Source organism: Phalacrocorax carbo (assembly GCF_963921805.1).
Source record: "Phalacrocorax carbo chromosome W unlocalized genomic scaffold, bPhaCar2.1 SUPER_W_unloc_1, whole genome shotgun sequence".
NCBI lineage: Eukaryota > Metazoa > Chordata > Aves > Suliformes > Phalacrocoracidae > Phalacrocorax > Phalacrocorax carbo.
The window spans coordinates 2,824,710-2,848,269 of record NW_026990243.1 but is presented as its reverse complement, the minus strand read 5'-3'; the positions used below and the strand labels follow the sequence as shown (position 1 = coordinate 2,848,269).

The window sequence follows — 23,560 nt, the reverse complement described above, 5'->3', positions numbered from 1 at the left end:
TCTCCTGGCTCTATCTAGTAATAATTGCCAGTCCTTGTTTCTCCAAACTGGAGATTTATTTACTTCCCACTTCAAGGTTTCCCACTGACAAAGCCACTGTGTGGCACCAGCCCACACAGCATAGGAGTCTACATAGATTATTTTTGCTCCATTCTGTGCTGCCAAAACAACTGCTCTTATTTCTCCTACTTGTGCACCGCCTTCACCTTCTTCTATTACCTGTTTGCCGGTGCTAATATCAAATGCAACAGCCTTATATTGCCATTTCCCATTTATCCTTTTTGCTGAAGCATCCATAAACCAAATGTTTTCTGTTGGTGTACCCTCAGTGAGGGGTGGTGCATCCAGAATGGGTGAAGGTTTAAAAGGCTGTAATGCTAAAGAGTCTGTGTTTATGGGCATCTGCAACTTAGAAACCTTAGTGTGTCCTTCAGTTAACTGTATATTTTCTGCAACTCCTGTTAGGTAAGCATACCATTTTCTGACAGTGGGTTTTTGTGCAACTCTTTCTGGGGGAGCAGTCCCCTTTAGGATTGTTTCTAGTTAATGCAATGGTCCTCTAGTTTGTACAGGTTGTCCCTGATGTATTTTCTCAACCTGTTTAACTGCTCAGACTAAAGATAAAAGTCCCCTTTCCCATTCAGAGTATCATCATTCTGTTTCTTTGAATGCAGTTGAGCTAAACAGTAACAGTCTTTTGGGCCCATTGGGGCCAGTTTGGAACAGGTTACAGTAAGTAGCATGTTCAGCAAAACCCCATTCAGCTATAATAGGGTCATGGGCATGTACTGGTCCTAGTGACTGATATGTTTTTAATTCTTCAGGTAGGGTTTTGACCGCCTCTGTACATTCTGGTTTCTACTCCCAGGGTTTGCCTTTCCGTAAGAGTGAGTATAATGGTCAGGAAATTATAGAGAATCCAGGTACAGGCTTCCTCCAATATCCTAAAGTTCCTGTTACTTGTTGTAATTTCCCCCTTGACTGGGGCATTTGCAACTCTTTGATTTTTCTTAAGGTGTCTGGAGTTATTACTGCACTGCCTGCTATCCACAAAGTACCTAAAAATTTTATTTCTTTACTTGGTCCCTGGCGTTTTCCAGGTGGAATCCCAATTTCTGCTTTATTTAGTGCTTGCTACACTGCTGCTGCCACTTCCCCCTCCCTTTCAGGGGAAGTTCCTCCAATTAGGATATCATCTATATATTGATACAGTTTCGCATCTTGAGGGAGTGAGACTGTCTATAAAAGTTCAGAAAGTGCAGCATGAGCAATTGTGGGTGAATGTTTATATCCCTGAGGGAGTCTGTTAAAAATATATTGTATTCCCTCCTAAGTGAAAGCAAACTTCTATTTGTCTTCCTCCTTTAAGGGAACCATAAAGAACATATCTTTGACATCTAGCGCTGCCATCCAGGGCTGCGCTGCTGTTTGCAAAGTAGCCGTTAAGTTTGCAATGTTTGGCACCTCCAGCTGTCAGCAGGGCTGTATTAGCATTCAGGCGCCGATATGCAATTGTTAACCGCCACATCCCATCTGGCTTCCAAACTGGCCAGACAAGTGAGTTATATGGGGAATGGGTTCTGGAGATAATTTGTCATTTCTCCAAATCAGCTATGACTTTGTTATCCCGAAAAGCGGGTTCGTTCGCCTGGTGTGCAAAACGCCAAACTCCACACAGAGCGGAGGTACTTGAGTCAAGTCATTTTTGCGCAAAGATGGGCGCTAGGTGGTAACCCACAAAGCTAGCCCCCCGCACCGAGAATACACAGGGCATTTATACAGTTAAATGTGTCAGTCACAGCTAATATTCACACCCCCAGCTAATAACTGGTTAATTTCTTTCTCACTTGGATGTAAAGGTACGGCTCCCTTTTAATTTACCACGCACGCTCAGAGAGTGAGGGACTTACTAGAGGGGGGCGGTTCCTGGCCTATGGGCCTGATTTTTAATATTATAACGAGGACAGTTCCTGTACTGGGCACTTTGTTTTAGTTCTTATCTACATCCCAATTAGTTGTTCTCCTTGACTACACACTTCATCACCCCGTTCTCAGCGGCTTCTGAGGCGGGATGTTTGCTTTGATCAGTCTCTCAGCTCTCCTCAAGGATATAGTCGTAAAACAAGTGCTTCCCTACCTCTCAGCTCCCCTCTCTGGCCACCAAATTCTGTTTTGCCAGGCTCGCATGGTTCATTGTTACGGCTTAGCGGAAAATTCTATTTTTTGTGGGACATCAAAGCGATAATTCTTTTTTTGCTAGAACCTCCCTTTCCACCATCCTCCCTCGCACATGCACGGCTGCCACCTGCGTTTTGGGCAAAACTCCTCTATTTCGGATCAAGGCCCTCTCAACAGTCTGAAAACCTGCTGCTAAAGCTGCTCTTGGGGATAAGCACTGTGCTCCAATGCACTCCGATGGGAGTGCCCCCTTATCTGCACTGGGCAGATGTGCAGCCCCTTGTGAGGGGTCAAGGGCAGACGTCGAGGTGGCCATAACCACTGAGGGAAGGGGCTGAAGCGTATGGGGCGAAATGTCCCCTCTGGGCCCGGCTCATCACCTTCATCCATCCCCCAGGGGAGCCTGTCGCTGTACCCAGCTAGGAGAGAGGCAGGTCCGGAGACGGGCCCAGGAACCACCGGGCACCAACACCCCCCACCTCCGCCCCGCCCTCTGCGGAAAGAGGCGGGGCTTCCTCGCCCCACCCCTCCCTCTCCCTGCTGAGGTGACGTTCACCGTGAGCACATCCGGATTGGGCTGGTGGTGGCAGGTGATCTTGCGGCGTGACGTCAGTGCATCGCCGGGGAGACGAGACGAGACGAGACGAAGAGCAGAGCAGAGCAGGTAGACGGACGGACAGACAGACAAACAAGATGGTGTCGCTCGGTTATGGAGGTGGTCATGTGATGCGGGTTTCGTAGGGGTGGGAGGTAGGTAGTGGCCGTGGGGATAGCTGGAGCTGCTAGGTGTCGCGCAGGTAGAGGGGCCCGGTAGAGGGTGCGGGTGCTGTTTCATTTTGTAGCGGGGCCTGGGTAGGGGGTTGTAGGTGGCCGCTTCTCGGGCCCTCCGCCCCGCCGCCGGGCCAAATTTAGCCGTCGCGTCTCTTTGTCTGAGGTGAGGGCCCCCCCCCCGCGCCTCCGTCGTGATTCAGCAGATCTGAAGTGCTGGTGGGGCGGCTCGCAGGTTGTGGGTGAGTTCCCTCGGCCACGGAAGGGAGCGAGCCTGTGGATGCTGCGTTAGCGTGTAGCCTTGTTCCGCCTTTATAGCTTCTCGATATTCCTTTTAAAGGTACCGTTTAATGGAGTTGAGAACGTATGCGGTCAGCTCAGAGGGATGGAGTCCTGGCATTATGTTTTGGGCTGAACTTGGGGAACAGAGGGAGGTCAGGCAAGTAGGGTGATACTCCTTTCCCTACCCTCTTCTGCTTTCTGGCAATTTTGGGGACTGCCTGAGTCAAGGGAATACCTTTCTGCTTAATAACCCTTGATGAATTTGCCTTCTAAGAGCTGACTGCTGTTGAAATTCGAGTAAGTAGTTAGTGTCCATGATATTTGGAAGTAAGTTCCTCCCCAAGGTAACCAAATCTAATGTGAAGAACCAAAATATCTGTGTTTGTTTTGGGGGCGTGTGTGTGTTTTTTAACAAATTACCTGAAGGCAGGCTTGACAGTTTTTGGCTCTTGTCTTGTGAAAACCATAGTACTCATCTTCCCTATGCAACTTGTGAGTTTAGACTTCTCTTGTATTGATTCTTTATTTGTGTCTCAGGCTGAAGAGCTAAGATCTTGTTTACTTCATGGGTCCTAGTCCTCCATGTCTCTGTTTGTTACCTATTTCTGGATCTTTTCCAGTTAGCTGTTTTGCTTTTGAATGGGGAAGAGGATTGTATCTTTCTCTGCATTTGAGATGCAGACATACCATGGATGTATATGCTGGTGTAAGAATACTTTAGTCTTATAGTTTCTAGCTTCCTGGTAATGCTTTGTTTTCTGCTTAGCTCAGTGCTTACTAGAAGTAAAACACTTAACGCTTCTATGAAGCCATTTAGTATAATTCAAGAACTGTCTTCTTGAGTTCTGATAACTCAAAATCTATAATTTTTAAAGGGAAAGTTATGATTGCTTTGTTTTTCTTTAATTAGTAAAAGAAATTCCAATAGATGGAAACGAGTAATGACCTTATCAAGTGTTTTATTCATCGCATCACTTAAATTCCAAACAAGCAAAAAAAAAAAAAAGTCTCATGATGTTGATGCTGTCTCATTAAAATAGAGATAAGCAGGTGGACTCTGGCACTTGGCTGCACAACTAATATAGCTGCCATCCTGGACTCAGTAAAGATGTATTCATGTAAAATTTAAGCACTTTGAGGTGGATATTCCAAAATGAAAAGTGAGTATTGCCAAATTAAGGAACAACTGAGTTGGTACCGATGATATAACTTCAGTGGCTGTGCTGCTGATAGAAGGCATACTGCATCTTATAGCCTGTTATGGGGTTAAGAGGCTTTTGTGTGGGAGCTTGGTGGGGGGGAATCTTGCTCCAACTGTGATCTAGGGTGTTAAGGAAAAAGGAAGAGGCAGTACTGCAGTTAGCCAGACCTCTTCCTTGCCTTCCTTATCTTATCATTGTCCTCAGAGCATGGGACTTCCTGTCCCTGTGCAGGCACTCCTGCAACTGCTGGCTTTCTAGGGCTGACTGCATACCTGGCATCTCTGCTCTGCAACAGTGTTTTTCAGGGAAGGGGGGGAGGAACAACCTGTTTTGGCCTCCTGTTCTCCATATGAAACTGAGCTATGTGTGTAGCACTGTACTAGCCATGGGAAAGAGAATGGGGCTGAGATGGTACATGTGGTAGCAACATAGCAGAGTTGGACTGATTTATTCAAGGCCATGTGCAGGATGGTGTTAGGTTACAGTACCATGGTAGTACTGCTACTTAATGACTTCAGTTTTCTGTGCATGCAGAGCTGTAATTCAAAAGTGGAAGTGATGCTTTCGATCACTATTGCAATTGGGTGACTTAAACCTTTTAGGCAAAACCTTAATTTTAAGGATGGGGGAGAGAAAACATGTAGTTTTTAAACTTAGCTTTTGCAAGCTCGTGGTTTTAGTCTCAGAAACAAAATTGAAAATGATTGCACCTTTCTTGTCTTACTGGCTGGATCTGGCCTGCAAGACAAAAAATCTCTAACAGAATAGGAGTCAGGTTTCTGGACCGATCCAGCAGACCACCTCATCTAATTCTATCACACTAGCAGCCAGAGCTGTTTTGGCTGGTGCTGGTGGCAAAAGTGCTGTAATGCCGCAGAAAGCATCACCTTACTTACCATAAGCTTATAAAATTAGAAAGGAAGAGGATTTCATGTTGCTTCCACAAACTTTAGGGATTGATAATTCAGGACATTAAATATTGTTGTCAGTGTCTAGTCTCTATATCATAAGTTTTTTACATCAGCCTGTTCCTGTATTTTACAGTTGGTGCTGGGTTGAATATTTTGATAAATTGATCTGTGAGAAATTTAGTTTTACTTATTAGACAACTTCTATCCAGTCTTCTCTGGCATTTTGTTTTTAACATAATCACTTCCAGTCTCTTCAGTCATAAATTCCAGAGCTTCAGCTGTCATTTTACAAGGATCTCTACCTAAAGGCATTACTATTTATTTAAAATTGATCAGTGCAATTCAGATCAATGTCAGTGTAAATAAGGTCTAGTGGAGCTGTAAATTAAAAGCTCTGGAAGATGTTTTTGAAAACTATTGTTTGAAGAAAAGGCAAAGAAGGGTTGCTTAAAAATCATAAATAACTTTCTTGTTTGAAAAAGTAGGCCTTCTAGGGTGCATCAAAGGTTGGTTTCTCTTCCCTGTATTGTGTCTGTTCGCTCTGATAACTAGGAAGGCAATGCTATTGATCTTACAGTGTGTACCGCTCTACAATTGATCATTGGGATTGCAGTTGATTGATACAAGCCTGAGCTCAGTTTTTCTGTGTTAACTACCTATGTAGGTAATCCTCTCTGGTATGCAAGTGCATTGCTTAATGCTTTGCCCCTCCGACTTGGTTTGAATAAGCTCATGTTCTGTGTCCCTAATGACCAAGTCGGTCATTGAGTCGGTTTCCTAAGAGGAAACTGAGCATTGGAGTTTTTCCCTCTCTTAAATGACCAGATTTATTCCAAATCCTTGCACACATGGGGAAGGCATTTTCTTAAATGTTAAGAAATACTGTCTTTCCTGTGGTTGGGAAAGTTTGAAAGAACAGCTTGTATGTCTAAACTTGGATGTGGGTTTTTGGGTGTGGTGTTTTGTGTGTGTGTGTGTGTGTGTGTGTGGTTTCCCTCTCTTTGAAAGGCTACAAGGTCTTTTCAGAATCCTTTAAGCTTGCAATGTACTTGAAACACAGAAGTATATCAAAGGGAGAACAGAATATCATTGCTCTGACTTAAGTTTAAATCTTTTCTAGAAGGGAAAGCAGATTGTTTCGAAATACCGTGTTGCATTAGAAGTATTACAGTTTCTAACTGACAGAGTTCAAATGGAAATTCTGAGCTTGTATTTTCTCAGCTGCATTTTGTGTCAAACTCTTACATCAGAGTAACACTTCTAGTGGGGAAAACAGAAGAACATGAGTCCTATCCAAGTAGTCGTCAGTTCTTCAGCTGGAAGATGGTCTGAATATGAATATACTTAAGCTACTTAGCTATTGGTAGTTGGTATCATGGTAACTAGTAATAAAGAGTTGTGAGCTCCTAGTTAGTCTTGTCTATGTTGCTGTAGATCAGTGTTCATGATAATTATCTACTAGATTATGTGAAAGACTTGATTTAAACCCTTTCTTTCTATGATTCTATGTTTGTGCTTGCACCATTTGACATATCTAGGCAAGCAGCAGATGAAGCCATGACTAAAATTACTGGTGAGATTTATTCTCTGAGTTTGGGAGGTTGGATTTCTAAGAGTATCCGTATTACCAGTTGTGCTATGTCAAGTGTTAGCACTGTGCTTAATCTAGATATAGAGATGTGCTTATGTGTTCAACTTGATTTACTTCATCAATTCTGAACTCTAAAATGAAACTAGATTCCTAGTTTATAAACACTCTGCAAAGTAATTGTTAAAGCATATGTATTTCCTTTTCTGATACAGCAAAGCCACGCTGGGTTCCACCCTAATGACTAATACAATCACGTGGTGTCCTTGCACAGTAATGTATAGTTTGAAATAGTTTGAAATAGAAATATAGGAGGCACATGTATTAGGGAAAGGAGTTTATATTAATAAAATCACCATTAATCATCTGGAATAAAATTGTGAGTGGCAAAAAAGGACAGAAAAGCTTTATGCTGCATACCTTCTGAGAGAATAATGTTTTCTTAATTTTTTAATTATTAGGTTACTGCAAGCAGTTTATTGCTAGTCTGTTTGACTTCTTGGTAGAAAAAAAAGCTGAAAGATTGAGATTCATTTTGCTTGCTGTGTTTGTAACAGTATTAAAAGAAGGTGTTTTATTGTGCTTTTCAGAAAGCACCTTTAGGTTCTTTAACTTACTCATTCCCTCTCTTCCCAATAATGTATCCCCTAAATCAGGTGTGAGTTGGAGTTTTGCAAACAAATGGATGGAAAAACTATGGTAGTATAAAATAACTTTGCACTTGAGGGGGTAATGAACCATAAAGGTTGGGGGTGTGTGTAGATTTCTATATTACATGCCTCTGAGATTTGTGTTCCTTATAAACCTAGATTTGTTAATCAAGCTGTAATTCTATCAGTGGTCATTGGCTGGCAGGGCTCTTGTACCTGCAATTACTTTTACAACTAAGCATATAACTATTTGAAGTATCATCTTCTAGATACTATTCTGAGGAATAATTTAAAGAAAATGTTTGGGTAAGGAAATTCTTTATCAAGTTTTAATCAGCCAAATATTTGCATTACCATTTTAATCTGAAGAACTATCAGACTTTGAGTTGGGAGGGAAGATGCATTTCAGGACTCCCACAGTTGATAAGGAGTCTCATGCTTGCACAAATGCAAAATGCAATACATTTAAGCCAATGAACTGTCTGTGGAAGAACAATTCCTAGATTTTGATTAGTGTCTTAGCAGAGGGCAGTTTTCAAAATATCTGCAGTTACAGGCTTCCTGTAAAAAGATCATAATATATTTCTAGACCTCTGAGTGCCTGTGCTTAGTAATGTAATTTCTTTACAAAGAAAATACAAGTAAAGATGGTAAAAAGCTTGTTGCTTTTAACTAACACTATTGAATTTATCTTAATTTGTATGCAAAGGGAAAGCTAGCAAATTTAAGTGTGGTCATAAATGTAATACTGTTATGTTCTGTAATCTCTTCTACATGAAGATCTTCAACTGGAAAAGCCTTAATAAATACAGCTTAAAGTATCCACAAGCATATTATGAGATGCAAGATAAATGAAAGTAGACAAAGGTGAAGAAGCTGAATGTGGCATGAATGGCTAGGCGGTCTAAGCTGCTTTTGGAGCTGGGGATGGACTCTAGAAATAAACATTTGGTTGACAGAATGGCTGTGCCACATCTGTTTGTGTGACATGATAATATCCTTTTCATACCTGAGCTTCCATATTGCATATGCAAGTAGTATACAGTTCTGAAGGTCTGCCTGTCTCTTGGGATGTTCTGTATGTGTTAGGATATTGGACTGATGAAGTCCTAACTTCTACCTCTCTGCCTTCTCTCCCCTCTCCCAAGGAGATGAACACTTGAACTTGAAATACACCAGTATTTAGTGCACAGATCTAGCTATATTCTGGATAAATTAATTCTACTGAGTAATGTAAAGGTCGTCTTTCTTTCCCTTCAAGTTGGGAGAGAAGTTGTGTATCCATTTTACTACAAGCCTTCTTCAAGGCATAGTTCTCCTGTAATTTGATGTTACTGCAGGAATGTAAATGTGATGCTCCTGTTCTGTCATTAGGCAGCACTGGATTTATTTGCTAAAGTAAGCTGGATTGACTCAGACGCATGGGTTATAAAAGAGGCAGGCTGGGACTGATTCTCAGGTTATAGGAGAAAATCTGATATCTCAGTTGAGGAATGGTCAACCCATAGTCTTTCCACTTTCCTTTGGGGGGAAAAAAAAATCTTGCTGCTTTGTCATAGTAATGATGGTCTGTTGAGATAGATCTCTGTACTGTTAGTAGTCCCATATTGTTGCCAGTCTGTTAGATTTTTGGAGAGGAAAAGCTGTGGGTATGACTGTTGGATGGTCGTGAGACAATCTTATCCAGCAACCTATTCTGGTCTAGTTATAAAATAGAAGTAAGGCTAGATTGCTGAAGCTGAGTCAGATCTGTCAAAATGTCCTGAGGAAATGAAGCTAATGCATCCTTGAAGGCTGCTTTTGCACATAAAATGAGCTGTTTCTGTTATTCATTGCTTCAAATGTTTCAGGGGTTGCATTCATTACTGTAGCTGCTGAAATTTCTAACATGCAGGAAAAAAGTTTATACCACTGAGCGAGACTGGATATATAGTGTATAACAAAATTGCAGACTTAAATGAATTTGAAGTAGTAACTTAGAAATTAAGTTTGGACTAAATCCAATTTTGTATTATCAATCCAGAAGCACATCCTTAAGGCTTTTATAGTAAGATAAAAAGCTGAATAGGAGTGATTTGATAGGGAAAATTGGGGGGGACAAAGATATTGATCCAAACTTGAGAGAATGCAGTGAAAATCTTGGGGTAGATGTGGATTTGGGATTCAGGAAATACAAGTTATGTTCTGGCTTTATTGCTGGCTGGGCTGGATTACTGTGGGCAAACTGCTTCAGCTTTGTGCCCTGTTCCTCACATCTGCAAAAGAGGGATAGTTTTACTGCTGGTTAAGTGCCTTGAACACTATTTTGAAGTGTCATATAAGAAATAGGCAGTGCTGAGGGTATAAGGGAACTTTTGGCAAAACTACTTTCCATTACCTTTACCAAAAGGTAATGAATGAAAAGTGAGCGCGTGTGTATAAGGGTATTCAGTTCCTGGCAGTCTGAATATCCTGTAGCCTTCTAGATTTAATCTGAAAGTAGTGTCTCTGTGGTCGTGGTTTCTTTTCCATTTTCTATTCCACTTGAACATGAAACTCTAGTTCAGTCTTTATATGCTAGGCTTGTAATTGTGTGTGTATGTTTGTCACCCCCAGTACCTTGCGAGTTTCTGGATTTTGCTCTGTACGTTTGTGATAAAAAGATGATTCTGTGTTTGTAGTGAAGTGCAGGCTTCCAGTCTACATTAGTCCTTAAACTCATCTACCCCAAACATTAACTACAAGTATAGGATTGCAGTGCTGGGAGGGCAAATGGAATTGTTGTCTTAGAGAGAGAAAGCAGACCTTTTCAGCTGTGTGTTGTTTGGTTTTGTTTTTCTTAAGTGAGGAAATCTAAATCTTTAAACTCATTTTATATGGAAACAATTGGAATTAAGGTAGGTGGGTGTAAAGGTTATTTTATGATGCTTGGGTATCTACTGAGTATCTTGTCTGAATGTAGCTGGTGACTGCATAGCAGGGAGGGAGGAATGACATGTATGATACAAAAAGGCTTTCTGAAGCAGTATGTAAAGGTGAGTGTAGCAACTGGAGCATCCATAAAAGTTACATCTTGGGGATTGGGTAGTTGCTCTGCTTTCCTTCTCAGAGGGTAAGGGTTGTCTGTGTGGTTTGTGCATCTTCACTACTAGTAACCTCAGCTGTGGCAGTTGCATGCATAGAATGAACCTTGTTTAACAGATGTACTGACTCTCTTTGTTTTTTCTCTGTTGCTTTTGCGGCTTCCACTCCTGAACTTTTCCATCCATTGTTGGACTGTAGGCTGAGCCATATTTCCATTTAAACAGCCCTAAGTAGAGGGGCCTTTGCTGTTTGAGAACTCCAAAATCCAGATATTGCTAGGAAGATGTTTCTGCTCAGGACTGGAGTGTGCTGCCTTCAGGTAACGTAGGTCACTGAAGTTTTCGAATACATGATATAGCAAGCAGCTCATATACTTATGTTCTGTTCTTGTAATATATCCGCTATAGCTGGGGGCAAGCACAGTTTGACTTCTTCACACAAAGATAAATTTCAACTTTTCTACATTAGACAAGCTCGCTCAAAACTACTTAACTTCCTGTGTTCCCAATGAATTCAGTTCCAGAAGTGTACTTGGTGTGGTTACCACCACTTTGCTGAGCCTTTTCAGGTGTCTGCTGCAGTTTCCATCTGTCAGAGGTTGTTTGGTTTTTTTTGATAGCTGGTAATGATACTTCTGTTTCTATGTTTTTAAAGAGCAGAACTTAATCTTTGCTCCTAGCTCTGGTGTTCTCTAAAGTTAACAAGCCTTTTCAAGAAATAATTAACGTGTAAGTATTCACTTTAAAACTGTTTCATGCTCTTTATGCTCTGTTATGAACCAGTTCCACGTTTAAAATGAGCGCAACTTGCTCATTTAAAATATGACTTAGAGTCATAGAATAGAATCATAGAATGGTTTGGGTGGGAAGGGACCTTTAGAGGCCATCTAGTCCAACCCCCTTGCAGTGAGCAGGGACATCTTCAACTAGATCAGGTTGCTCAGAGCCCTGTCCAACCTGGCCTTGAATGTTTCTAGGGATGGGGCATCTACCACCTCTCTGGGCAACCTGTTCCAGTGTTTCACCACACTCACTGTAAAAAAATTTCTTCCTTATATCCAGTCTAAATCTACCCTCCTTTAGTTTAAAACCATCACCCCTTGTCCTGTCACAACAGGCCTTGCTAAAGAGGTCGCCCCCATCCTTCCTATAGTCCCCCTTTAAGTACTGGAAGGCTGCAATAAGGTCTCCCCGCAGCTTTCTCTTCTCCAGGCTGAATAACCCCAACTCTCTCAGCCTGTCCTCATAGGAGAGCTGCTCCAGCCCTTGGAGCATTTTTATGGCCCTCCTCTGGACCTGCTCCAACAGGTCCATGTCCTTCCTGTGCTGAGGGCTCCAGAGCTGGACACAGGACTCCAGGTGGGGTCTCACCAGAGCAGAGGGGCAGAATCACCTCCCTTGCCCTGCTGGCCACACTGCTTTTGATGCAGCCCAGGATACAGTTGGCCTTCTGGGCTGCAAGCACACATTGTTGGCTCATGTCCAGCTTTTCCTCCACCAGTACCCCCAAGTCCTCCTCTGCAGGGCTGCTCCCAATCTCTTCATCACCCAGCCTGTATTGATACTGGGGGTTGCCCTGACCCAGGTGCAGGACTTTGCACTTGGCCTTGTTCAACATCATGAGGTTCTCACAGGCCCACCTCTCCAGCTTGTCCAGGTATCTTGGGATGACACTCCGTCCTTCTGACGTGTCAACTGCACTGCTCAGCTTGGTGTCATCTGCAAACTTGCTTAGGGTGCACTCGATACCACTGTCAAAGGCCTTACAGAGGTCCAGATAGATGACATCTGTTGCTCTTCCCTTGTCCACTGATGCAGTCACTCCATCATAGAGGGCCACTAGGTTGGTCAGGCAGGACTTGCCCTTGGTGAAGCCATGCTGGCTGCCTTGGATCACTTCCCTGTCCACCATGTGCCTTAGCATAGCTTCTAGGAAGATCTGTTCCATGACCTTCCCCGGCACAGAGGTGAAGCTGACAGGACGGTAGTGCCCTGGGTCCTCCTTTCTACCCTTTTTAAATAATGGGCACAATGTTTCCCTTTTTCCAGTCACTGGTGACTTGACCTGACTGCCATGACTTCAAATATCAGGAGAGTGGCTTAGCAACTACATTAGCCAGTTCCCTCAGGACTCTGGGATGCATCTCATCAGGTCCCATAGACTTGTGTGTGTTCAGGTTCCTCAGGCAGTCACGAAGCTGATCTTCCCTTACAGTGGGAGGGGCTTTACCCCCCTGGCCTCCATCCTGCAGTCCATCGCCTTGGGAGGGGTGAGGAGAGAGGTTACCAGTGAAGACTGAGGCAAAACATTTGTTGAGTATTTCAGCCTTCTCCTCATCTGTTGATACTAGGCCACCATTCCTGTTCATCAGTTGGGGGGTACGCTTTCTTTGACTTTCTGGTTGATGTCAAATTCACCTCTAGCCGTGCCTTGGCCCTCCTGACCCCATCCCTACACAACCAGGCAGCATCCCTATACTCATCCCAGGATACCTGTTCCTGCTTCCACTGCCTGTACAGCTCCCTCTTTCTCTTTAGTTTGTCCGACATGTCTTGACTCAGCCATGCTGGTCTCTTCCCTTCCTTGCCTAATTTCTTACGCCTGGGGACTGAGAGCTCTTGCACTCTATGGAATGCATCCTTAAAGATCTGCCAGCTTTCTTCTGTTCCCTTGTCCTTGAGGACCATTTCCCAGAGGATCCTGCTGACTAACTCCTTGAAGAGCTGGAGGTCTGATTTCCTAAAATTTAGGCTCCTGACTATACTCCTCGATTTTCCTGTATCCCTCAGGAGTGTGAACTCCACCAATGTGTGATCGCTGCAGCCCAGGCTGCCTCCAGTCTTGATGTCACCAATGAGCTCACTTGCATTGGTGACCATCAGGTCTAGTATTGCATCCCCTTGGGTAGGGCTGTCTATTACCTGGCTCAAGAAGTTATCCTCAATGCGTTCTAGGAATCTCCTGGACTGCCTGCAGCTCGCTGTGCTGCTTTTCCAGCAGATGTCGGGGTGGTTGAAGTCCCCCAGCAGGATGAGAGCCTGCGAGTGTGAAGCCTCCTGGAGCTGGAGGAAGAAGGCTTCATCAGTAGGCTCCCCTTGATCAGGCAGCCTGTAGTAGACACCAACCACAAGGTTCCCTTTGTTGCCTCTGTCTCTGATTCTTACCCGTAAGCTTTTGACCTGCTCGTGGCTATTCTTCAGGGACAGCTGGACTTCTGGTAGTGGAACTGAATTAATTGTTGACTACTGATAGTATTTCTCATCTAGGTAATCTTTTATTTAATGCAGTCATTCAGTTCTGTTTGGACTGGATGGAAAAATATGAATGCAGGCTTAACTGATATTATATCTGGAGATGAAGCAAGATTGGTTCTTATTTAGGCATTACTGCAGTGGGACCATATTTTTATTAGCTTGATTCAGTTTTATATTTCAGTTTGATTCCTTTGTTCTGTTGGGGGAGAGAATCAGAAGGGTAAAGCTTGTGGGTTGATTCTCTGATTCAGCCACAGTGCTTGTCCTGGGGGTTTGAGTGGCTGCAGTGTCTGTTGTCAGGGCTGGAGTGACTGCAGTGCCTGTCAGTTTGCCTTTCAATCCAGACACCTTCTCTTCCCCTTGGGAGCGCTGAATACTGTTGAGCAGGGCTTGGTACGCATGGGCCAGGCCCCAGCATGTTGCAGTTATCTGTGTCTCTCTGGAGTTCCCAGGGTGACAACATACTTTCTCCAAATATTCTACTAGTTTTTCAGGATTCTGCACTTGTTCGGGGGTGAAACTCCAAAACACTGGGGGTGCCCCACTGCCCATGCCCTGCCACTCGTAACTGTCAGGTAGGGGATTCTCTGCTTCTTGTGGAGCCTCCATCCGCTGCCTTGGCCCCAGGGATGGTAGGGTGCGCCTCCACCAGTCTGTCTCCCTCTCCCACTCCCTGATACTCCTTAACCTTTCCGCTTCCTCCTTCAGCTCTGCCACCAGGCAGAGTAGATCATCCCCCTAGTCACACCACAAGCAGCTGCTGTCTCTGCTGCCCTCCGATGCAAGTGCCAGGCTCAGGCACTCCCTGTGGCCAGAGACCTGGACAGCTTTGTGTTCGTGTGGGGGCTCCACCTGGGTCACCACGTCTCATCTGGTGATGGCTTTTGGGTGAGTGGAAACTATAGCTAGGGCCTCTCCTGGGGGCGTGATGACCACTAGTTGAGTTACCCTTCAGAGCCAAGAAGGGGACTGCACAAACTGTCATGCCTCACAGCGCTGCCTGGGGGCTGCTCTTGTGTGTGAGGGGGTTTGGCTGCCCACGCCGAGTCAGAGCTGCTGCTCATCAGGAGCTCACTCCTTCCCGCTCTGGGAGGGCGGGATTGCTAGGCTACCCTCTCTCTCCCTGTGCTTTTGCTGCTGTGCTTTTGCTGCAGAGAGATCTCATCCCTTCCTCCCTCCATCCCCTGTTGTCAGTGTAATCCCTACTCTGCATTTGGTTAAATGTAGGGTGATCACTTGTCTTCATCTCATTGGTATATAAGTACATGTCATTAGATTTGTTTTAACCAGTGGCCATTGAAAATTAAATAGAAACTCCATACCTGTATTTGCTTCAGGGAGGGTCTGGTTTGTTCTTGTTCCAGGTACCATTAGTGATAGGATGATTCCAACTTGACCAATTGGAGCTCTTTCAGAAGAAAAGGAATGTAGATGTAAACTTCAGGGAAAACACCAATAGAAGGAACATAGAAACAATTAAAAAACACCCCAACAGCAGTTCCTCATGAGTCACTCTTGGTAGTCATTTTGGTGGTTGTTTTTTTTTTTTCCTCCTCATCTACTGATGAGACTGTCCCTTTGGTATTGCTTGACTGCACCAAGTCACGCTTCTCTGCGTTCTTGTTATCTGGCAGCACAGCGAAGTAGTCATTCAGTTTTAAGTGGTGACGTCTTGGTCATCTCTGTGCTGTCCCTTCAAGCCTTTCCAGCTTGTCATCTATCTCTCTCTGTGCCAGTTGTTTCTGTCATTAGTTTTGTCTTGTCACTTCTGTTTCTGCATCTTTGTGGTTGTTTTCCTGTCCCCCCCCATCCCCTTCTATCATCACTCTAAGGTCCTTTGCCTTCATCCTGGGCTCTGCTATACTGTGTTCTGCTGGCTGGCTGATTTTAAGAATGTTGCCCTATTGCCTCAGTGTTATTAAGTGAAAAATGAACATATAGACAGGAAGGGAAGAGCTCACAATCAGGTTGTTTGAGTGGGTGCTGATGTTAAAGTTGCTTATAACTTTTAGGCACTTGTAGCCCTGATCCATTCTTCAAAGGGTTAGCCAGAACCAAGAATGAGGGAATGAGGCTAAGGAGATATACATATATAGAAGAGAGCTTGTAGGTGGCTGTAATAAAACCTTTTAGTACTATGTAAATAACTTGTTTCCCTAGCCCAGGAAAGGTGTTGAAAAACTTTACAGGCAGTAGAGTATGTTCTTTGTCAATTTAAAATGTGCAATAAAGCATCAGTCCAAAATTTGTGCCCCTATGTGCCATTCCCACAGATGCCCTTCAGCCTCCTGTTCTGGAGTCTGGAGATCAAAGGCAACAGTGATAGGGCTGCAGTCATCCATTAGCTGGTTTGGAGTAAGGCTTTGGGAGCAAGTCCTTTAAACTTCTAAAAGAGCAGTAACAAAGGTAAGCAAACCTTTACAGGGTAAAGGCTTTGACTAAGCAAATACAGTTCAGGCCCAGAAGCACAGTAGCAACATCAGTAACCTTCTAACTGGCTGCAAATATTATTAGTTTTTCTCAGCCAATAAGGACAGAGCAACAGCAAGGTGTCTGTAACAGTAGTCCCTGAATGGCCTGTCATGGTTTTGGCTGGGATAGAGTTAGTTTTCTTCACTGTAGCTGATGTGGTGTGTTTTGGATTTAGTGGGGGAATGGTGTTGATGGCACACTGATGTTTTAGTTGTTGTTAAGTAATTGCTAATTAGGCGCTAAGTGTTGCCAGGCAGTGCTTGTACTGGTCAAGGACTTTTCCAGCAGACATGCTCTGCTGAGAGGCTGGCACAGCCGGGACAGGTGATGTGGGCTAGTGGGGGAGGGGAGGGGAGAGGAGGAGGGTGTAACAAGAGTGATGGAATTGGGCTGAGAGGTACCTTAACGGGGTTCAAGTCCCCACAGGTAATGCCTGCCTATAAGACGTGGCAAAAGCCTTGTGGGGTTGGGCTAGGGTCCTGGGCAAGGATAGGGGGTTTGAGTCCCCACGGGGTTAGAGTTCCCACAGGTGTAAGGAGGTTGGGATTTTAGGCAGGGGGCTGGAATCCCAGAGGGAGCTTCAACAGGGGTTGGGGTCCCTCTGACTAGTGCTTGTGATAGTGTACAATCACACCCACTAGTCTCTTGGGAAGATGGGAACTTTTCTGAGCAAGAAACCCATCCCACAAAAGACACCTTTGGGATGTATCTTAAGACACTGGAAAGATATGGGGGGTGATCCTTTAACTCAGAAACAATTAATTGAATATTGTAATCACTGGTGGCCAATGTATTGGTTGGAAGGTGGGGAAAGATGGCCAGAAAATGGGACACTGCAATATAACACCATTTTGCAATTAATGTTATTTTGTAAAAGAGGAGGAAAATGGAATGAAATTGCTTATGTTGATTTGTTTTTTACTTTGCAAGACCATCCAGAGTGGCAAGGGCAATGCAGAATCTGTTTACTAGGTTCCAGGGTTATGGTTGTAACAGGAGGAAAATGTAGCGAAAATGCAAGAAAGTGCTGTTCTTCCTGCAGTTCTGGTGGGGGTCGTTTGAAAAATGAAGCTGAGGAAGATGATGTTGAATTAATGGTGGCACCCCGTAGGAGATGGGGAAGAGGTCAGGAAGATCTAGAGCAGGACATTAAAAATCCTTCTGCTCCCCCAGCAAGAGAGGGATTTAGTCCTATCTCAGGAAGGACAAAGGGAAAGGAAGGGAAGGGATCAACCTCCCTCCAAGTTCCCCTAGGGAAGCTGTTGGGAATGATGGTCCAGTAATAGTGAAAGTTCCCTTTTCCATAACTGATTTGAGATCATGGAAAGAGACTGCAGGAGCTTATTGGGAAGATCCTGAGAGAGTAGCAAAGGTAATTGAAACTATAATCAGGACACAGGATCCTCATTGGAATGATTTATAGGTAATATTAGATACTTTGTTGGATGAAACTGAGAAAAAGATGGTATTAAATGCTGCTAGGAGACAAGTAGAAGGGGCACATGCAAACGGGGACTTACAAGGAACAGTAGATCAGAATTTCCCATCCACGAACCCCAAATGGGATCCCAATCAACCAGGACCCAGGGGAATGCTGACTAGATATCAAAGATGGATTTTGTTTGGAGTAAGACATGCAATGCCAAAAGCAAGAAATTGGTCAAAAACTTATGAAGTGAGACAAGAATTAAATTAGTCCCCTTTAGCCTTTATGGAAAGACTGAAGGTGACTGCCAGAAAATATACTAATTTGGACCCAGATAAACCAGAAGAAGCAATACAATTGGCCTCTATATTCGTGGGTCAATCGGCCCCAGATATTAGGAAAAAAACTTCAGAAATTGGAAGGACCTGAATCTAGGGATTTGGGTAAGATGCTTGAAGTAGCTTGGACCATATATAATAATAGAGAAAAGGAAAAAGAAGTGAGGAAAAGCATGGAGAGACAGAAAACTACTGGCGGTTCTAGCTGGGAATAATGGAAGAGGACAGGGAATGAATATTGGGGAAAGCAGAGGGGTAAATCTCTGATTGACAGAAGATCAATGTGCTATTTGTAAGGAACGTGGGCATTGGAAAAGGAACTGCCCCAAAAGAGGAGAATTAGAACCAACTCTCCAGGCAATCAAATTAATGACCCTGGATGAGGAATGAAGGGGACTGGGGGAATCAACCCTATCTGAACCCCTGGTTACCTTGAAGCTAGGGAATGAAGAAGTAGACTTTTTGGTAGATACAGGGGCCACTTATTTGGTATTGAATACATGTAAAGGGAAATTTAGTCATAAACTGGTAGATGTTGTTGGTGCAACAGGGCAGAAAGAAAATTGGCCTTTCTTAGAGCCATTAAGGTTTAAATTGGGGAAACAATGGGTAACTCACCAGTTTCTGTATATGCCTGAATGCCCACTACCTCTGTTAGGACGAGATCTATTAAGTAAATTAGATGCCCAAACAACTTTGAGATGGAGAGATTAAATTACTAATACCAGAATCAAAAGCCATAGAGGCGAGAGTGTTTATGTTACAGGATTCCTCCAGGGGGGAACAGATTCCCGAAGAAGTGGAAAACGTAGTAATTCCTTTGGTTTGGGCGAGTGGAGTTCCAGGACGATCTAAATTGGCAGAGCCGATAAAAGTAACATTAAAACCTGGAGCCAAGCCGATAAGACAAAACCAATATCCTATTAAGTGGGAGGCTCGAAAAGGATTAGAGGGGTTAATTACAAAATTTTTAGAATATGGGCTTTTGGTAGAATGTGAATCAGCATATAATACTCCTATATTACCAGTAAGGAAATCTGGAGGCAAGGAATATTGACTAGTTCAGGATTTAAGGGCTATAAATCAGATAGTCCAAGATATACACCCATTAGTGGCTAATCCATATACTTTACTGACCTCTTTAAAAGAGGAGTATAAATGGTTTACTGTACTAGATTTGAAGGATGCCTTCTTTTGCATACCTCTGGACATAAAAAGCCAAAGCATATTTGCTTTTGAATGGTAAAGCCCCACCACAGGACGAAAGACGCAGCTAACATGGACTGTGCTTCCACAAGGATTTAAAAATAGCCCTACGATATTTGGGAATCAGCTGGCAAAAGAATTACAGATACGGAAAAAACAGAACCAAGGGAGGGGCATATTGTTACAGTATGCAGATGACATTCTGATAGCGGCGGAAGGTAAAATGTTTTGAAATTACTATCAGCTTATTAAATTTTTTGGGCCAAGGAGGATACAGAGTTTCCAGAAACAAAGCCCAAATAGGAAAAGAAACAGTGACTTATTTGGGATTTGAGAGATCTCAAGGACAAAGACAATTAGGAAATGAAAGGAAAGAAGCTATTTGTCAAATTCCTGGGCCTAGCAGCCTGAAGGAACTGAGAGCTTTTCTGGGGATGATTGGATGGTGTCGACTCTGGATCCTGAACTATGGACTGTATGTGAAGCCACTACATGAAGCTTTAAGAGAATCTAAAGATCGATATTTGACTTGGACACCTGAGTGTCAGAAATCATTCAAAGAACTTAAAAAGGCACTAATGAGGGCCCCTGCATTGGGTTTAACTGATCTGACCAAACCTTTTGAGTTGTTTGTACATGAAAGGCAACATCTGGCCCTTGGAGTGCTGGCACAACAGTTGGGATCCTGGAGGCGGCCGGTGGGATACTTTTCCAAACAACTTGATAATGTGAGTAAAGGATGGCTGGGATGTTTGTGTGCTGTGGCAGCAACAGTATTGCTGATCCAAGAAGCTCGAAATTTGACCATGGGTCAAAAGATGGTGGTATATGTACCACACATGGTAATAACTGTCTTAGAGCAAAAGGGGGGGTGTAATTGGTTATCCCCCAGCAGAATGCTGAAATATCAGGTTGTCCTATTGGAACAAGATGATGTAGAATTAAAAACCACAGCAATTGTTAACCCAGCAATGTTTTTGTCAGCAGAAAATCCGATGGGAAATTTAGAACATGATTGCCTGCTAACTATTGAACAAGTCTATTCTAGCAGACCAGACCTGAGAGATGAACCTCTGGAAAATCCTGATCTGGAATTGTTTACAGATGGAAGCAGCTTTGTGCAAGAAGGGAAGTGAATGGCCGGATATGCTGCTGTTACCACCACCAAGGTATTGGGGTCAGGGACATTGCCTGCAAATACCTCAGCACAGAAAGCAAAATCGGTGGCATTGAAGCAGGCTCTGCGAATGGCAGAAGGACGAAAGGTAAATATTTGGACCGATTCCAAATATGCATTTGATGTGATCCATGCTCATGGAGTTATTTGGAAGGAAAGAGGACTGCTATCAGCCCAAGGATCATTGATAAAGCATAAAGAATAAATTCTCCAACTTCTGGAAGATGTGTAGAAACCAAAAGAAGTGGCGGTAATGCATTGCAAAGCTCATCAATTTGGTCAGACGGCTGTAAAATCGATTGGCAGATAAAGCTGCAAAGGAGGCTGCAGAACAGGGTATCCTTGCACTAACACCAGTAAAACAGATAAAAATTCCAAACTTGAAACCGAGGTACAATAAATTGGATGAGCAATTAGCAAAACAATTGGAAGCATCACAACATACAGAAGGATAGCGAGTAACACCGGAAAAACAGGTGATGATAACCCCACAAGTTATGACAGAACTTGCAAAAGAAAAGCATGAGCAAACGCATTGGGGTGTAGATGCTATGGTTTCGAGTTTAAAAATATCTGTAGTGTGCGTAGGGATGACAGGGATAATTAAATCCATAGTAGCTAAGTGTCCAATCTGTCTTAACAATAACCCCCTGAACCAAAAGAAACCACCTTTAGGAGCAACAAAACAAGGAAACTCTCCCGGAGAGTATTGGCAAATTGATTTTTCAGAGTTACCCAGACAAAATGGATACAGGTATTTATTAGTGCTAATTGATACATTTTCTGGATGGCCAGAAGCTTTCCCTTGCCGCACCAACAAAGCTAGAGAAGTAGTTAAAATATTGCTGAAGGAACTAATACCAAGACTTGGGGTGCCGATGGGAATGTCCTCTGACAGAGGACCGCGTTTTGTGGCAGATGTAGTTCAACAAAATAGTAAAATTTTGGGTATAAAATGGGACCTGTATACCCCCTGGAGATCACAGTCAAGTGGGAAAACTGAGAGGATGAACCAAACACTAAATTGATATAATGGAATATTATTGATCTAAGATGGAAGTATTGAAAAGATGATTATTTCAAAACTTCCAAAGGGGAGAAATGTAACAGGAGTGGTGGAATTAACCAACCATGGATGTTGCTATACTCCTTGTACAGCCCTATCCAACTGGACATTAAGTCTGGGGACATGAAGTATACCAATCAGTATTCTTTGATCTGTATTTTAGTCTCTAGGTAATCATTAATGTGAACGAAACAATAGACAATGTGCTTCTGTCAGAAGAGGATGACAAAATGTGGTTTCATGTAGTGGACCGAGAAAACTGGCCAGGGCTGCTGAGATTAGGAACCAAGTAGGTAAAAGGTAATTCTGGCAGGGGGAGATCGCGACCACTGACTCATGGACCACCTACCCAAGTAATACCACCTACTCAAAAGAGAACAATGGGAAAGGACAACTGAGTCTGCGCAATAATTTACATGTGAAGTGAGCAAGTTTGTGCCAATCACCAAAGAGGATAATATTGAATATGTATGGATAAAATGAATATGTATATTTTTGGTCTATATAAATCACATGGGAAAGGTGTGTAAGGTATGCATGGTAGGAGGAGCAATCCCCCGTGTATCCGGCACCGTGAATAAAGAATGCCTTGCCTTTTGACACTACATTGGTGTTATGAGGTTTATTCCCAATTTCAGTGATGGGGGGGAAGGGAATATTCTGTACCATATCATGTCATGCTCAGTATATTAACTGTGGGGAGTCGGCTGGGGGAAGTAGTGATTGTGGCTTGGGGACAGGTGGCTTTGGTTGGTGGGTGGTGAGCAATTACATCACATGTTTGTTTGGGTTTTTTTATCCCACACACCCCTAGTTTTCACCTACTCCTTTCTCTCTCTTTATTTTCCTTTTCATTATATTTATATCATTACTACTATTACAGTTTTGTTTTATTTATTAAACTGTACTTTCCTCAACCCATGAGTTCTCTTACTTTGGCCCTTCTGATTCTCTCGCCCATCCCACAGGGGTAGGTGGAGTGAGCGAGCGGCTGCGTGGTGTTTAGTTGCTGACTGGGGCTGAACCATGATGCCTATTAAATCTGATTAGTCAGAAAACACTATTTTAATAAAACCCTCTTTGGAAAGGAGGTGACGAAATATGGCTGGCAGCCTGTTCTAGTGTTACTGTGTGCAGTGCTTAACAATTCTATTTGCTGACAGTACCTTCTGCAGAAATAGTAACTCCCTGGATGCTAGACATGCCCACCTTTGGTTCTGTGGGATTCACATGCATTGCTACTAATGTCCCTGGAGCAAACTGATATTGTCATGGTAACTTAGTGTTCAGTTCCCTAAGATAAGTGTGTGAGATGGTAAACTTAGTATGGCCTGCTGGAGAGGGGATATAAATTATCATTCTAAAAATTATAACTTTGAATTGTCTTTTCAGTATCCTTATGTCCTTTACAATCTGGAGTAAGCTGCTTCTGGTAAGTGAGGTAGACAGCATAAACTCTCTTGCCTGTAGATAACTTGTGTTGTACTGAAAAAACTTCCTTGTCAGTTGAGTTGCCAAAGTGAGGTGGTTACTTCCTTTCATCAGAAGTTTTAAAAGAAAGGAGCACTTGTTTTTCAGTCTGAGGTAGTAACTAGAAGAAACTTAGAGAAATTAAAGGAAGTGCATTCAGCCTAGTTCAGCTCTGCTGTAATAGTGGTGGATGATGGGCAGCCATAGTACATGCTTGCAGGCAGTGCCTTACAGTCTCTGGTGATATACAGAGGACTGGTGAGGTATGTGAAGGCTGTATGATTTCACATGTGGCCTGGCTTTTTCAATAATAATAAAACAGGTTGACGTCTTAATTGCTACTCTCATACAGAGGAACTAGCAATGTTGCAGCTTGTCTGACAGTGTGATCTGGGTCTGAAAAGTGCAGCCTATTTCAAGTGCTGTAGTCTGCAGTCTGGTCTCCTCCTCTGCCACACTGGGACTAATAAAGCCCATTCAGCTCTAGTAGTTGACATGCAACTGTACTT

At 43.3% G+C, this 23,560-nt stretch overlaps 1 protein-coding gene across 14 annotated transcripts in view; it reads left to right on the top strand.

Moving 5' to 3' along the window:
* The first annotated feature begins 2,788 nt into the window (after nt 1–2,788).
* The window catches only part of LOC135310817 (ubiquitin-associated protein 1-like), a 46,617-nt gene continuing 25,845 nt past the window's right edge, over nt 2,789–23,560 (top strand). For 4 of the 14 annotated variants that reach the window (XM_064439830.1, XM_064439826.1, XM_064439813.1 and 1 more), the window contains exon 1: nt 2,789–2,837. The gene's annotated coding sequence lies outside the window, so the exon portion shown is untranslated. Of the gene's footprint in view, nt 2,929–2,984; nt 3,189–14,759; nt 14,785–16,745; nt 21,882–22,973; nt 23,014–23,560 lie in introns of those variants that run through there. The other 10 variants (XM_064439816.1, XM_064439818.1, XM_064439817.1 and 7 more) reach the window with 10 other exon arrangements.